Raw genomic sequence first — 14,491 nt, 5'->3', positions numbered from 1 at the left:
GATTTTATTTATTTATTTGACAGAGAGGAAGAGAGAGCAAGCAAGAGAGCACAAGCAGGGGGAGCTGCAGAGGGAGAGGGAGAAGCAGACTCCCTGCTAGCAGGGAGCCCAGTTCCGGGCTCAGTCCCAGGACCCCGGGATCATGACCTGAGCAGACAGCAGACGCTTGTGCCTCTCGAGGTTGATCCTTGTGACTGTGTCATGAGCATCTGAAAGCATTCCTTTTATCTTGTTCTTGTTTTTCACTGAGAGAGCCAGTGAACCACGTTTATGGCTTGGGTTAAAACTTACGGGTCAGAGATGGCAAGAGTACAGACCTGGAGGTGGGAAAGCAGACGAAGGAGAGAGGTTTTAAAGAATAAGACGGTTTGAATGGAGCCTTTCATTTGGTTTTCACATACAACAAAAGCAATGGGGCTAATGCTCGTTAGTTTTTTCGCATTATGATAGTTTCCAGTTATAACACTACACTTTAAGGTTCAGTACACTTTATGTTTTTATTTTTTAAGATTTTATTTTATTTTTTAAAAGATTTTATTTATTTGACAGACAGAGATCATAAGTAGGCAGAGAGGCAGGCAGAGAGAGAGAGAGGGAAGCAGGCTTCCTGCTGAACAGAGAGCCAGATGTTGGGCTCGATCCCAGGAACCTGGGATCATGACCAGAGCTGAAAGCAGAGGCTTTAACCCACTGAGCCACCCAGGTGCCCCTAAGATTTTATTTTTAAGTCATCTCAACACCCAACGTGGAGCTCAAACTCACAACCCCAAGGTCAGGAGCTGTATGCTCTATTGACTGAGCCAATCAGGTGCCCCAGGTTCAGCACACTTTAAAGAGTTTTTAAATTGTGGTAAACTATACACTCAGTGTTTTTCTAGTATACTGAAAATACTTCAATTAGTTTAGTAAACATTTTCTTTTTTTTTGTTTAGTGCACTTAAAAAACATTTTATTTTATTTCTATTTTTTAATTTTTCTAAAGTCTTTATTTTTAAGTAATCTCTGCACTCAAAGTGGGGCTCGAACTTACAATCCTGAAATCAAAGAGTTGCATACTCTGTAGACTAAGCCAAAAAACTTATTACACAATCATTATGCTGTCATTGGAGAAAAATCACAAAATGTAGCTTAGTAAAAAGGAATAAAGTTAAATAACTCGAAATCCCTCCTCTCAGAGAGAAGGTGTTCGCAACACTTAGTAGGGTGAATTTTAGACATTTTCCTTCAAGGTGTGAGGGGAGCCACTACCTCGCACTGAACTCCAGGGGGCGCCCTGTCACCCCTCCAGGTCAAGTGGGGCTGTGTGCTGTCTTCTTGCTTATACTTCTTAACTTTTTAAAACAAAAACGGGATCATTCCTAGTATTTCTAGTAAGAAATGACATAATGGGTGAAAATAATCCATCATTAATAGATGTCAACACCCCCGCTGGGATCATTCATAAATACCTATTGAAAACTTTTTTAAAAAAGATTTTATGTATTTGACAGAGAGCACAGGCAGGGAGGGGCAGAGGAGGAGGGAGAAAGAATCTGAAGCAGACTCTGTGCTGAATGTGGAGCCTGACGTGGGGTTTGATCACATGACCCTGAGATCATGACCTGAGCTGAAACCAGGAGTTGGACATTTTATGGACTGAACCACCCAGGTGCCCCCTATTTATTGAAAACTTTGGTGCACTAGATACTGAAGCTGTCACAGTGAATTCCAGGCAGAAGTCCCTGTCCTCACGGAGCTGACATACTAACGGAAAGAGATCGCAATGCGTAAGATCAATGATTAGTTGGGAACAGATACCGAGGAGGGAGTGATGAAGTCTGCAGAGAGGGAGGAAAGGAAATCCGGTATGTGGATGTGACTTTGAAGTAAAGATCTGAATAAAGGGAAGAATGGCATGCAGATATCTGGGAAAGAGTGTTTCAGGCAGAGAATGGCAAGTGCAAAGGCCCTGAGGCAGGAATATACCTGGGGCATTCTAGGAGCAACAAGGCAGCCAGGATGACTGGTACACATTGAGTGGAGAGAACTGAACGGAATGAGGTCATACAGGTGCGTCACAAGATTGGTGAAGATGGCACAGGACATAGCACCTTACAGGTCTTTGTAGGACTGATGTAATCTGACTTTACTCTGCAGTAAAACCCCAGAGGTCAAAATATTCCCCATTGGGTATGAGAAGAATAAATGAAAGAAGATGGGATTGGGAGGGAGACAAACCATAAGTGACTCTTAATCTCACAGAACAAACTGAGGGTTGTTGGGGGGAGGGGGTTTGGGAGAGGGGGGTGGGATTATGGACATTGGGGAGGGTGTGTGTTTTGGTGAGTGCTGTGAAGTGTGTAAACCTGGTGATTCACAGACCTGTACCCCTGGGGATAAAAATATATGTTTATAAAAAATAAAAAATTATATTAAAAAAATGTTTAGGTAGATGCATTTGACAAAACAGATGACATTGGTAGTCTAGAGTTTTAACTATTAAAGAAGTGAATTTTTATTAAAAAATCTCTCCACAAATAACAAAAAAAAAAAAAATATTCCCCATTGGTCTCAGCCCCCCACCACCCTGGCCCAACATCCAGGTCAGTGTTCCTATCGCCGGCCCCCGACCCTGAGCCAGACCCAGGCCAGGCACAGCCTCAGCTCCCAATCCCACCTCCCCTGGGCTTGCTCTGTGGGGCTGCCAGCAATAGGCTGTACCTTGGGAAACTTCAGAACTGACACCCATGTTCACGGCCCCTCACACTATTAACCATCTTCCATCACCTTATGGGGCAGGAAGTTTCATCTTTGCCTTTGGGGTAAATGTGAGAAGCCATACTGAGTTACTGCTAATAACAAGAGAGACGCAGGACAGAGAGAGACTCAGAGTGATGGCAGAGCTCAGAGAATGGAAGGTTCGGAGAGGGAGATAAAGAGTGAGAAGGTGATTTGGAAGGTGCTGAGGAAGGCACTCATGGCATAACCTGGCAAAACAGCATTCTTGGCAGAAAAGCACCCATGGCAAAGGCCCCAAGATGAGCAAGCCTTGTGAGTTGGGTGGAGACCAGTGTGGCTGGTGACAACGGGGTGAGGGAGGAGGAGGTGACATCACAGTGGCAAAGAAAGGCCGGGTGTGCAGGGCCCCTGGACAATGGTAGGGCCTTCAGCTTTGGCTCTGGGTAAGACGGGAGCCATGGGATGGTTGAGACCAGAAGGGTTACATGGTCACTCTGGCTGGGGTGAGAGTGGACTGGGTTGGCAAAAACCCAGGGGAGAGACCATGGTGACTTGGTTGCGTCGGAGATAATGATAAGTGCTCATATTTGGGGAATTCTGGAACCAACAGATTTCCTGATGGATTAGATGGAAGATCTGATCCCCCAAGGTTGGGATGCCTGGGTGGCTCAGTCAGTAAAGACATCTGCCTTCAGCTCAGGTCATGATCCCAGAGTCCTAGGATCGAGCCCTCCATTGGGCTCAGCAGAGAACCTGCTTCTTCTCCTCTGCCTCCCCTGCTGCTTGTCTACACCCTTTCTCTCTCTCTCTCTCTCTCTCTCTCTCATGTATTCGTTCTATCAAATAAATAAGTAAAATATTTTTTTTAAAAAGATCCAATGGGCCATGTGAAGGAATTTTGTAATTTTTTTCCTAAGAGAAAGGGGAAGTCACAGGATTGGTTTTAAGCAGGGAGGTGGCATGGTTGTATTTGTGGTTTTGAAAGATCACTCTGGCTGCTATATCAAGAACAGACAGGAAAGGAATGCTGTGGCAGAGGATGGTGGCGACTTGGACTAGGGTAGAGTAGGGTATGGGATGGACAGAACACAGCACAGTTCTCTCTGCCTCAGGGCCTTTGCACCAGTCACTGTTAATTACTCAACAACGCTTCATGCCCAACAAAGCCCATTATCTTTAAGACTTCAGGAAATCCCTCCCCTGTGACCCTATAACCCTGAAATTTCCTTGTTTTAGCAATTATCACACTAGATTTTCTCTGACATCTGTGAGGTCCTCATACCTAGGACCACACCTCACTAGATTCCAGGAGCTCAACGCCCAGCTTGGGCTCTGGTGCAGAGAAGGCCGTAGGGAACTTTGTTGAATGAATATGTGGAAAGAATGTGATAAGGTGAGAGATTGATGCCTTGATATTTGGAGCTCACCTCTGTGCTCTCTCAAATAAATAAAATCTTAATAATAATAAAAAAAAGATGTGACACACACCAGTAATTTGCTTTTCTCCTCCTCACATCCGCATGACAATCTTTCTGTGCCAGTACATGTCAATCTACCATATTTTGCTAAAGGCTGAGTAGTATTTCATAAAACGGGTTTACTTAACTGGTATAACCAACTTCTTATTATTGTTAGATATTCAATTTATTTTTTCCTTTTATATTTTTTAAAAGATTTTATTTGGGCCTCAGTTGTTGGGCGTCTGCCTTTGGCTCAGGTCATGATCCCAGGGTCCTGGGTTCCAGCCCTGCGTTGGGCGCTCTGCTCAGCAGGAAGCCTGCTTCTCCCTCTCCCTTGCTGTGTTCCCTCTCTCTGTGTCTCTCTGTGTCAAAATAAATAAAACCTTTTAAAAAAAAGATTTTGTTTATTTACTCGACACAGAGAGAGATAGAACAAGCAGGGAGAGTAGCAGGCAGGAGGAGAGGGAGAAGCAGGCTCTCCACTGAGCAGGGAGCCCTCTGCGGGGCTCGATCCCAGGATCCTGGGATAATAACTTGAGCCGAAGGCAGATGCTTAACGGACTGAGCCACACACATGTCCCTATTTTTCCCTTTTTTAATTAAAGTATTTCCTTGAGGGGCGCCTGGGTGGCTCAGTGGGTTAAAGCCTCTGCCTTCGGCTCAGGTCATGATCTCAGGGTCCTGGGATCAAGCCCCACATCGGGCTCTCTGCTCAGCGGGGAGCCTGCTTCCTGTTGGGCTGGCAGGAAGGGGCAGAAAGTTCCCGCCACAAGACCTGAGCTCGGACAGGAGAACAAAGGCCCAAGCAGGACCCTGAGACCCCCCGCCCCGGGCTCCTGTGGACCAATGGGATCCCGATGAGCAGCGGGATATCCGAATAAGGGAAACTTGCCAAAAGACCCCTGAGCTTTCCCCGAGACCCCCTAAAAGCCCCCTCCTCCCTGCCTTGGGCGCGACTTCCCCCACTCTGCTTTCCAGAGTCGCGGGACCTCGCCCGAGGGTGCCCACCTCCTCCCGGTGCAACTTTCCCGGCTCCCCTTCCCCTGAGCCCTGAAACTTCGCCCGAGAGTGTTTTTAATAAATCTTGCCTTGCACCCGCTTTGCCTGGTGTGGTGGTTATCTCGCCGGAAAAAAACTTTACACTTCCCCCTCTCTCTCTGCCTGCCTCTCTGCCTAGTTGTGGTCTCTGTCTGTCAAATAAATAAATAAAATCTTAAAAAAAAAAAAAAGTATTTCCTTGAGTATCTTCGTTGCATTTATTTCAAGGCACCCGATTTTAGGAGGATCGCTTTAACAGGTGTTCCTCCTGGGATGGTCAGAGGACTTGAGACTTTGTCTTAAGGGGAATATTAGATATACTTGTTCAGCCTGGAAGAGAGACTGATAAGCTGCATCCACACTTCTGAAGAGGCTTCCAGAGGGGAAAGAGAACGAATTTGTCGCGGGCGTTTCAGCTGGAGAGAACCAGGTCTAAAGCATGGAAGTCACAGAGAGGCAAGCTCACATGTAATACAAGAAAGCATTTTCCTATGAGCAGAGCTGACGGAGACGCAGTGGACCTCCTTGGGAAGTCGTGAGCATCCTGACTCTGGAGGGCTGGCAGGAGAACCTGGTCGAAGATTTACTAGGAAGCATGACATCAGGGACTTGAGTGCAGTAGGCCAAAGTTGAATTAGGTGATATTTGAGAGTCCTTTCAAATCTGAAATTTTGTTACTATTGTTTTCAAAAGATTTTCACTTATTTATTTATTTACTTACTTGAGAGAGAGAAAGGAGGGGCAGAGGGAGGGGGAGAGACAGGTTCCCGAGCAGACTCCCTGCCGAGTGCGGAGCCTGACGCTGGGCTCCCTCTCACCACCCCCAGGTCACCATCCCAAGACCATGACTCCAAGGTCATGACCGGGGCTGAAACCGAGAGTCGGAACTTACCTGACTGCGCTCCCCAGGCCCCTAGGACAACACTTCTAACCCAAGGTATCCTAAAGGATGGCACAAAAGTTGGCCGGAGGCCTCCGGGCTGGGACGGTTTCGGGACGGTTTCGGTTCGCGGCGAGGGGAATGCACGGTCCAGGCAAAGGCTGGTGGAGACTGTGGGGAGGAAAGCAGGGCATGAAGCTAAAGAAAGTTGTCGAGTGAGATTTGAGCTGGCCCCAGGTAACGAAGAACTTCCAAGGTTGGGGGTGAGGTGGCCAGAGGCTGGTTTGTGTTTAGGACCCTGTTCCCTTGGCAGTAGCTGGTTCCCACAGGCTGGACGTTTCACCCCAGCTCGGCCGAGTTCTCTTTGCTGAGAAATTTGGAGTATGTGGAAAGTTGGGCTGAGGTCGGCGCCGGAGGACAACCTTCTTCAGCCTTTGTTGAAGAGGTGGAGAAGGGGCTCTCTTGCAGCCACCTGGAAGACCTGGTGGTATTTGGGTTTTTCTAAGGGCTTCGTGATACCCTTCAGACAAATGTATTTGTTTGCTTTCCGTCAGCTCCATGGCCTGCCCGTGAGTACTCAAGAGAGCCATCTGGCAGAGCACCCCTGCCTGTGGTGCATGCAGCTCAGCCCTCCCTCAGAAAATCCCAAGTAGAGTTTCTAGAACTTTAGAATGCCCTGGTGCCCCTAGCCATGAGATCACAAGAGCCACGGAATAGGGGGGTGGCCTCCCAGCCCCACCCACTCTGGGGCCCTCGGGGACTTTGTGACACCCCCCCCCCGGCCCAGTCTCCTTCGACGGGTCGCTTCTCCCTCTAACTTCCTGGCAGGTGGGAAGCAGGGGAAAGAGAACCATCCTGACCAAAGTGGCCTATATCACTTACCCAGGAGGAAGTGGTGGGTGGGGAGCCGCGGCTAGCAGGCTGCTGTGGATGGCAACCAGCTGCTTTGCACCAGCAAGTCCTCGGGGTGGATCTGAAAAGAGAACCTTGCCCTGGTTTGTCCTGGGTTCGTAGGCAGTCGGGGCTGGTGGGCTGGGGGCCGTGGGGTACGGGGGACGCCCCGGCTTGCTTTTCCCGCTGCCATCTACATCAGCCGGGAGCCCCCTGGTCCCCAAGCAAGCTCAGAGGCTCCCCGCTGCCACGCCCTTACGTCATGCAACCTTGAATTCATTTAAGCACCACAAGGGAAAGGGCTCAGCATGGCCGCACTGGAACTAAGGCCTTAGCCCTCCAAGCCATCCCACGCCTCGTTCATAGACCTCACGGTTCCGTCTCACGGCATCCATCTCTCTGTATGTCTGCGCCCTTCTCTGGCCCGTCCCCTCTGCGTCCTCCAGTTTCTGTATTTTTCTAAGTGTTCATCTGAAAACAATGAGGATTTTCTCTTGCTCCACTCAAGAGAGGAAACAAGACTGTGTGTCCAGCCATCTCTCGTCTTCATCACTGCTCATCCCCTGGCCCGAGCGACCATCCGCTTGTGCCTAGACTTTGTGGCAGTCCCCTAAATGGTCCCTCTGCTTCTAAGCTTGTCTCTGCTATAGTCTGCTCTCCACACCGCAGCCAGAGAGATCCTTTAAAAATATAGACCAAAACCCTCCAGTGCTGCTCCATTTCACTCAAAATACGAGCCAGAGTTCTCACTGTAGCCCAGAAAGCCTTAACCTATCAGTCATCTCACTGTCTCTCTGAAACTCAGTCCCCCTCTTGCTCACTCCTTTTCAACTACACTGCTGTCGTGGCTCTCTGCTCATTCCATCATACCTCTGCCTCAGGGCCTTTTCACTTGCCATTCTTTTGCTTGGCTTTCCCAAGAAAGCCTCATGGCTCATTCCTGCATCATCTCCTTTTAATTTTGCTCCTTAGCACTTGTGGGCTTCTACTTATACTATCCAATTTACTTATCCACCTGGGTTATTGTCCATCTTCCCTATTACAATATAAACTCTGCCAGGACAGCTTTATTATTTGTCGTCGCTATTCACTGCTGTATCCCCAGTACCTAGAACAGTGCGTGGAGCCTAGTAGACAAATATGTAGTCAGCAAATATTTACTGATGAGTGACTGCTTGGGGCTCCTCTTGCTGCTAAAGACAATGAAGAGGCTTTTGCTTTCCAGGGTCTAGACTCTTCGGAGCAAAAAGCTGTATTGTCCAAGAAAGAGAGGTTGGGGAGTTGAAAGTGGAGGCCCAAATTAAATAATAGATTTAACTTAATGTATGAAATTAAATAATAAGTTGGTGGCAGGTTAGCAATCAGTTGGCTCCCTTCAGAACAGAAGCTGGAGGGTTTTGAGCAAGAGAATAAAATGATCTGGTCTATATTTTTAAAGGATCTCTCTGGCTACGGTGTGGAGAGCAGACTATAGCAGAGACAAACTTAGAAGCAGAGGGACCATTTAGGGGACTGCCACAAAGTCTAGGCACAAGCGGATGGTCGCTCGGGCCAGGGGATGAGCAGTGATGAAGACGAGAGATGACTGGACACACAGTCTTGTTTCCTCTCTTGAGTGGAGCAAGAGAAAATCCTCATTGTTTTCAGATGAACACTTAGAAAACTAAGGCATAACTGAAATCATTGTACCTGACAAAGGACACAAAAGACCTGAGCCATCCAGGATGCTGAGAGCATCTTAGATGCACAGATTCTCCAGAACCTCCCAGTTGAGAGTCTCATTTGTCACTCCGCCATGAGATGATATGTTTGAGTCCGCTTCCATGGAACACTGGAACTGTTAGGTAAGTGGAACAATCAAGCCATCCCAAAGAGAGCTGGCATCTCTTGGGTTAAATCTATCTGAGGCGACCTTCACCCTGAGCACTGACCTTGGGGATGGCCAGCTGTCTCTTTGCCATGCCAGCACCAGCAGTTTCTTTTCCTTTTATTTATTTTATTTTTAAAAATTTTTAAGTAATTTTATTTTTAACTAATCTCTACACCCAGCGTGGGTCTCAAACTCACACCCCCAAGGTCAAAAGTCGCACACACTCCACTAACTGAGCCAGCCAGGCGCCCCAGCACAGTCGGTTTCATACTGTTCATTTGACGCAGGCGAGATAACATCAAGCAGAAAGCACCTACTGAAGCCCATTTCCTCAAGACGGGCTGGCAGTATGGCCGACGCTCTGAGTTTCATAGAATCCTCTCTAGATACTTGGTCTGTTTAAACCCTGATGAGTCATTGGCTAGCTAAGTTGGAGCACAGAGTCCGGAGAGACAGTGAGGCCCTTGAAAGCCATGCCGATAAACTTGGACGTGATCTTGTGTATGCAAAAGGGGCACTCCTCTGAGTTTTGAAAGCCTAAGAGAGACATGCTCAGGTTTCTTGAGGTTAATTTGGAATTCCCCAGGAGGTAGAACCTTCTCTAGAGGCAGGAGAGTGAAGGAAGAAAGAGCTGTCGTGGTTGTAAATTGTTCCTATGGGAACTGGTGGGGATTTGAACACACGGACTAGAGAGACCTGAGTGGGTCCTCGGAGAAGTGACGGTTGATGAGGGCCCAGGACTAATGAAGTGTGTGTGTGTGTGTATGTGTGTGTGTGTGTGTAAGGAAAATCTTGCCTCAGCACTTCCCCACCGGGCCCCAGCCTGAGATCTCTGCACCCCGGCTCCTCAGCGAAGTCACCTTCTCTCTCCAACCTGGAGCCATGACACCCTAGAATCCTTGGGGGCCTCCTTACGCTTTTATAGCTTCCTCAACCTTACAGTCCTCAAGGAGAAGGGGAAAAAAACCATTCTTCTGTTCTTTTAAGCTGAAAACCAGAATCTGATAAATATGTAAATGAGCGCGTTTGCCTACTGAAGCATAAGCTAAGCTACAACCCAAGCAGTGGTGACCTTGAGATCATTTCCTGCATTCCTTTTTTTTTAAAAAAAATATTTTTTATATTTTTAAAAGATTTCTTTTTATTTATTTGACAGAGATCACAAGTAGGCAGAGAGGCAGGCAGAGAGAGAGGGGAAAGCAGGCTCCCAGAGAGCCTGATGTGGGCCTCGATCCCAGGACCCTGAAATCACAACCTGAGCTGAAGGCAGAGGCTTTAACCCACTGAACCACCCAGGCGCCCCCCCCGAATTCCTTCTATTCCAGGTGTTATGACTGATACATCTGAAGATTCTATACACTTACACCCTAATTTAAGAATTTAAATTTTGGGATGCCTGGGTGGCTCAGCAGGTTAAGCCTCTGCCTTTGGCTCAGGTCATAATCTCTCTCAGGGTCCTGGAATCGAGTCCTGCTCCAGGCTCTGCTCAGCAGGGAGCCTGCTCCCACCCATCCCGCCTGTCTCTCTGCCGACTTGTAATCTCTCTCTCTGTCCAATAAATAAATAAAAATCTTTTTTTAATTTTTTATTTTTATAAACATATATTGTTATCCCCAGGGGTACAGGTCTGTGAATTGCCAGGTTTACACACTTCACAGCACTCACCAAAGCACATACCCTCCCCAATGTCCATAACTCCACCCAATAAAAATCTTTTTAAAAAAAGAATTTAAGGGGTGCCTGGGTGGCTCAGTGGGTTAAGCCGCTGCCTTCGGCTCAGGTCATCATCCCAGGGTCCTGGGATCGAGCCCCGCGTCGGGCTTTCTGTTCAGTGGGGAGCCTGCTTCCTCCTCTCTCTCTGCCTGCCTCTCTGCCTACTTGTGATCTCTGTCTGTCAAATAAATAAATAAAACCATAAAAAAAAAGAATTTAAATTTTGAAGACAGTCCAAAGGAAAACCTTCACTCTGGAAGGGGCCAATTTGACTATTAATTCTAGTTGGATGTTCTGTGGCGAGATAATTAACAGTTTCTCCAAACAGGTTCAACCTGTATGGTTGATTACTAGAACTAACAATTTTTTTTCTGTCACGAAGAAGGTATAGCTCCAAATTGTTGCCGGTGGTTATTTTTGAGATTTAGGGTATGCGTGTGGGGGGGGTGGATATTAAAAGAGAGTGTTCATCCTTTTACTTTACACATTCCTGTGGTGTCTGAATTATTTTTTAAAAGATTTTATTTATTGATTTGACAGAGATCACAAGCAGGCAAAGAGGCAGGCAGAGAGAGAGAGAGGAGGAAGCAGGATCCCCGCTGAGCAGAGAGCCGGATGTGGGGCTCAATCCCAGGACCCTGGGATCACGACCTGAGCTGAGGGCATAGGCTTTAACCCACTGAGCCACCCAGGCACCCCTGTGTCTGAATTTTTAAATGTGTATTCTTTTTTTGTAGTTTCAGAAGGACACAAAAGAATTTGATTAGATACAAACCGTAACTGTCATACAGAGGATCAAAGCAGCCAGCCTGAATTATCTGATTTTAGCTGAATTTGAAAAAGACTACCTGATATTATCTAAGTATCAGGATGCAACTTCTCACACTGCAGCCACCTACCAGCAGATGAGAGATAATGTGTCTGCAAAATCAGCCCACGGACCATGACACTAGAAGGGGCCTTGCGAGCTAAACAGGACTTCCTCACAACACAGGGAGAATCTGAAGGGGTTCCCACTTTCCCAGAAACAAATACAAGTTCCTCTATTCTGTTGTGTTTTTAATTATTTTTATTTTCTAAACTTACGTAAGTTATACATCCTCATTGTTAAAAAAAAATTCAGGCAATACAGAAACATGAAAACCTTATTCTTTTAGAAATAACCACTGTTCGGAGTTTGGTTGTGTGTCCTTTCGGATTTTACACACACAGGCGCACACACACACACACACACACAGTTTCAACTCCTATTTTTCTTTTCTTTTTTTTTCTTTCGTTTTTTAAAGTAGGTTCCACACCCAGTGTGGAGGCCATTGTGGGGCTTGAACTCACAACCTTGAGATCAAGACCCGAGCCCTGACCAAGCTTCGGATGCCTAAGGGACTGAGCCACTTCCTTTTTGATTTTCTTTCTCTCTCTCTCTCTCTTTTTTTTTTTTAAGATTTTATTTATTTATTTGACAGACAGAGATCACAAGCAGGCAGAGAGGCAGCAGAGAGAGGAGGAAGCAGGCTTCCCGCTGAGCACAGAGCCTGATGCGGGGCTTGATCCCAGGACCCTGAGATCATGACCTGGGTCGAAGGCAGAGGCTTTAACCCGCTGCGCCACCCAGACGCCCCTTAAGATAGAATTCACCTACCATAAACTTTGCCATTTTAAAGATTTTATTTATTTATTTATTAGAGAGAGCGAAATCAAGAGAGATCACAGAGGCAGAGGAAGAAGCGGACTCAGCACTGAGCGGAGAGCCCGATGTGGGGCTCAATCCCAGGACCCTGAGATCATGACCTGAGCTGAAGGCAGCCGCTCAACTGACTGAGCCACCCAGGTGCCCAAAACTTTGCCATTTAAAAATAAGTGTACAAGTCAGTGGTTTTTAAGGATTTTTTTAAAATTTCAAGTAATCTCTACCCCCCCACATGGAGCTCAAAATCACAACCCCAAGATCAAGAGTCAAATGCTCTTCCGACTGAGCCAGCCAGGCGCCCCATTCAGTGGTTTTTAATATATTCATAAAGTTGCACAATCATCACCACTAATTACAGAACATTTCACCACCCCAAGAAGGAACCTTTACCTATTGAGTTACGAGAGTTCTTTGTGTATTCTAGATACAAGTCATCCTATTAGCAGCCACTCCTCATTCCCCACTCCCCCCACCCATCCTGGCAACCATTAATCTATTTTTTTTCAAGATTTTATTTATTTGACAGACAGAGATCACAAGTAGGCAGAGAGGCAGGCAGAGAGAGACGGGGAGGAGGCTTCTCGCTGAGCAGAGAGCCCGATGCGGGGCTCGATCCCAGGACCCTGGGATCACGACCTGAGCCGAAGGCAGAGGCTTTAACCCACTGAGCCACCCAGGCACTCCTCCATTCATCTATTTTTTGTCTCTGTAGATCTACCCATTCTGGACATTTCACTTAAATGGAATCACACAGTATGTGCTTAGTGTAAGGTTTTCAAGGTTTGTCCCCTTTAAGGCATGAATCAGTGCTTCATTCCTTTTTATGGTTGAACAATAATCCATCGTGTGGATAGAGTCCATTTTCTTGATCTGTTCATCGGAACAGGAATAAGGCTGCTATGAGTATTGGATACATTTTTGTATGAACGTTTTGTACGAACGTCCATTTTCCATTCTTTTAGAATTGCTAGGTTGTGTAGTAACTCTATGTTTAACTTCTTTTGAGAAACTGTCAGACTGTTTCCCACAGCAGCAGCACCATTTTATATCCGTCCGGCAAAGTACAGGGGCTCCAATTTCTCTACACCCTCATCGATCTGTGTTCTTTTCTTTCTTTCTTATTCTAGCCGTGTGGTATCTTATTTTGGTTTTGATTTGCATTTCCCTAAGGACTGATGATACTGAACATCTTTTCTCTGTGACTTGCTATTTGTCTTATCATCCTGTTTACCTATCGTCACCCAGGGGCACCTGGGAGGCTCAGTCAGCTAAGCATCTGACTCTTGGTTTTGGCTCAGGTCATGATCTCCGTGTCCCTGGGATGGAGGAGCCCAGAGCTGAGCCCCGTGTCAGGCTCCGCACTCAGTGGAGAGTCTGCTTGTCCCTCGGCCCCTCCCCCAACTCGCGGGCTCGCTCGCTCTCTAAAATAAATAAAATAAAATCTTATATATCATCCTCGGGGAAATGTGTATTTAAATTCTTTGCCCATTTGAAACGCTGGATCATTTATCTTTTTACTGTTGAGTTACGAGCGTTCTGTGTATATCCATAGCAGATACAGGATTTGCCAATATTTTCTCCTGTTCTGTGGATATTCTTTTTCTGTTTTTCGAATAGAAGTAAGTTACTAAATACGCCATCTGTAACTTGCTCTTTTTCTCGTCGGTGCATTATGGGCATCCGGCAATGTCAAGAGAAAAGAAGGTCTTTCTTCCCTTTTCCTACCTGATATATTATTTCTTCCTTTCGCTCTCATTTTTTTAAAGATTTTATTTATTTATTTGACACACAGAGAAAGATCACAAGCAGGCAGAGAGGCAGGCAGAGAGAGAGAGAGGAGGAAGCAGGCTCCCCGCTCAGCTGAGAGCCTGATGCGGGGCTCGATCCCAGGACCCTGGGATCATGACCTGAGCCGAAGGCAGAGGCTTTAACCTACTGAGCGACCCCCCCACTTTTTTTTTTTTTTTTTTTTTTGGTGGCATTCATTTATGATTGTACCACGGCTTCTTCGGCGAGTCTTCTGCTGAGCTTTATAGAGTCTTCGGTTTGCGTGTTAGTGGAAGACCAGGGATCCGCAGCTCCTGGGCAGGGCAAGCAGACGTCTGCCTACTGGTTGTCTGCTCCTGGATGCTGTGAAAGCTCAGGCGGGCACAGGAAGTGTCTCTAACCTGCTTATACTTCCTCTCAACCCCTGTGGTTTCACAACCCCTGCAGGCTCACCCCCACCCAGTGTC

The 14,491-nt window shown here is 46.9% G+C and overlaps 1 long non-coding RNA gene across 1 annotated transcript; it reads right to left on the bottom strand.

The window, feature by feature from the left end:
* Positions 1 to 5,792: 5,792 nt before the first annotated feature.
* On the bottom strand, positions 5,793 to 7,070 carry LOC106003858. Its single transcript, XR_001176593.2, has 3 exons — positions 6,979 to 7,070; positions 6,109 to 6,267; positions 5,793 to 5,879 (listed from the first exon to the last, which is right to left on the bottom strand). It is a non-coding gene; the product is annotated as an uncharacterized LOC106003858 (long non-coding RNA).
* Between the last annotated feature and the right edge of the window lie 7,421 nt (positions 7,071 to 14,491).

This window comes from Mustela putorius, unplaced genomic scaffold (assembly GCF_011764305.1).
Source record: "Mustela putorius furo isolate JIRA1106 unplaced genomic scaffold, ASM1176430v1.1 tig00004039_pilon_pilon_pilon, whole genome shotgun sequence".
NCBI classification, from domain to species: domain Eukaryota; kingdom Metazoa; phylum Chordata; class Mammalia; order Carnivora; family Mustelidae; genus Mustela; species Mustela putorius.
Note: the sequence above shows the minus strand (reverse complement) of the source record. Positions and strands in the feature narration are given on the sequence as shown.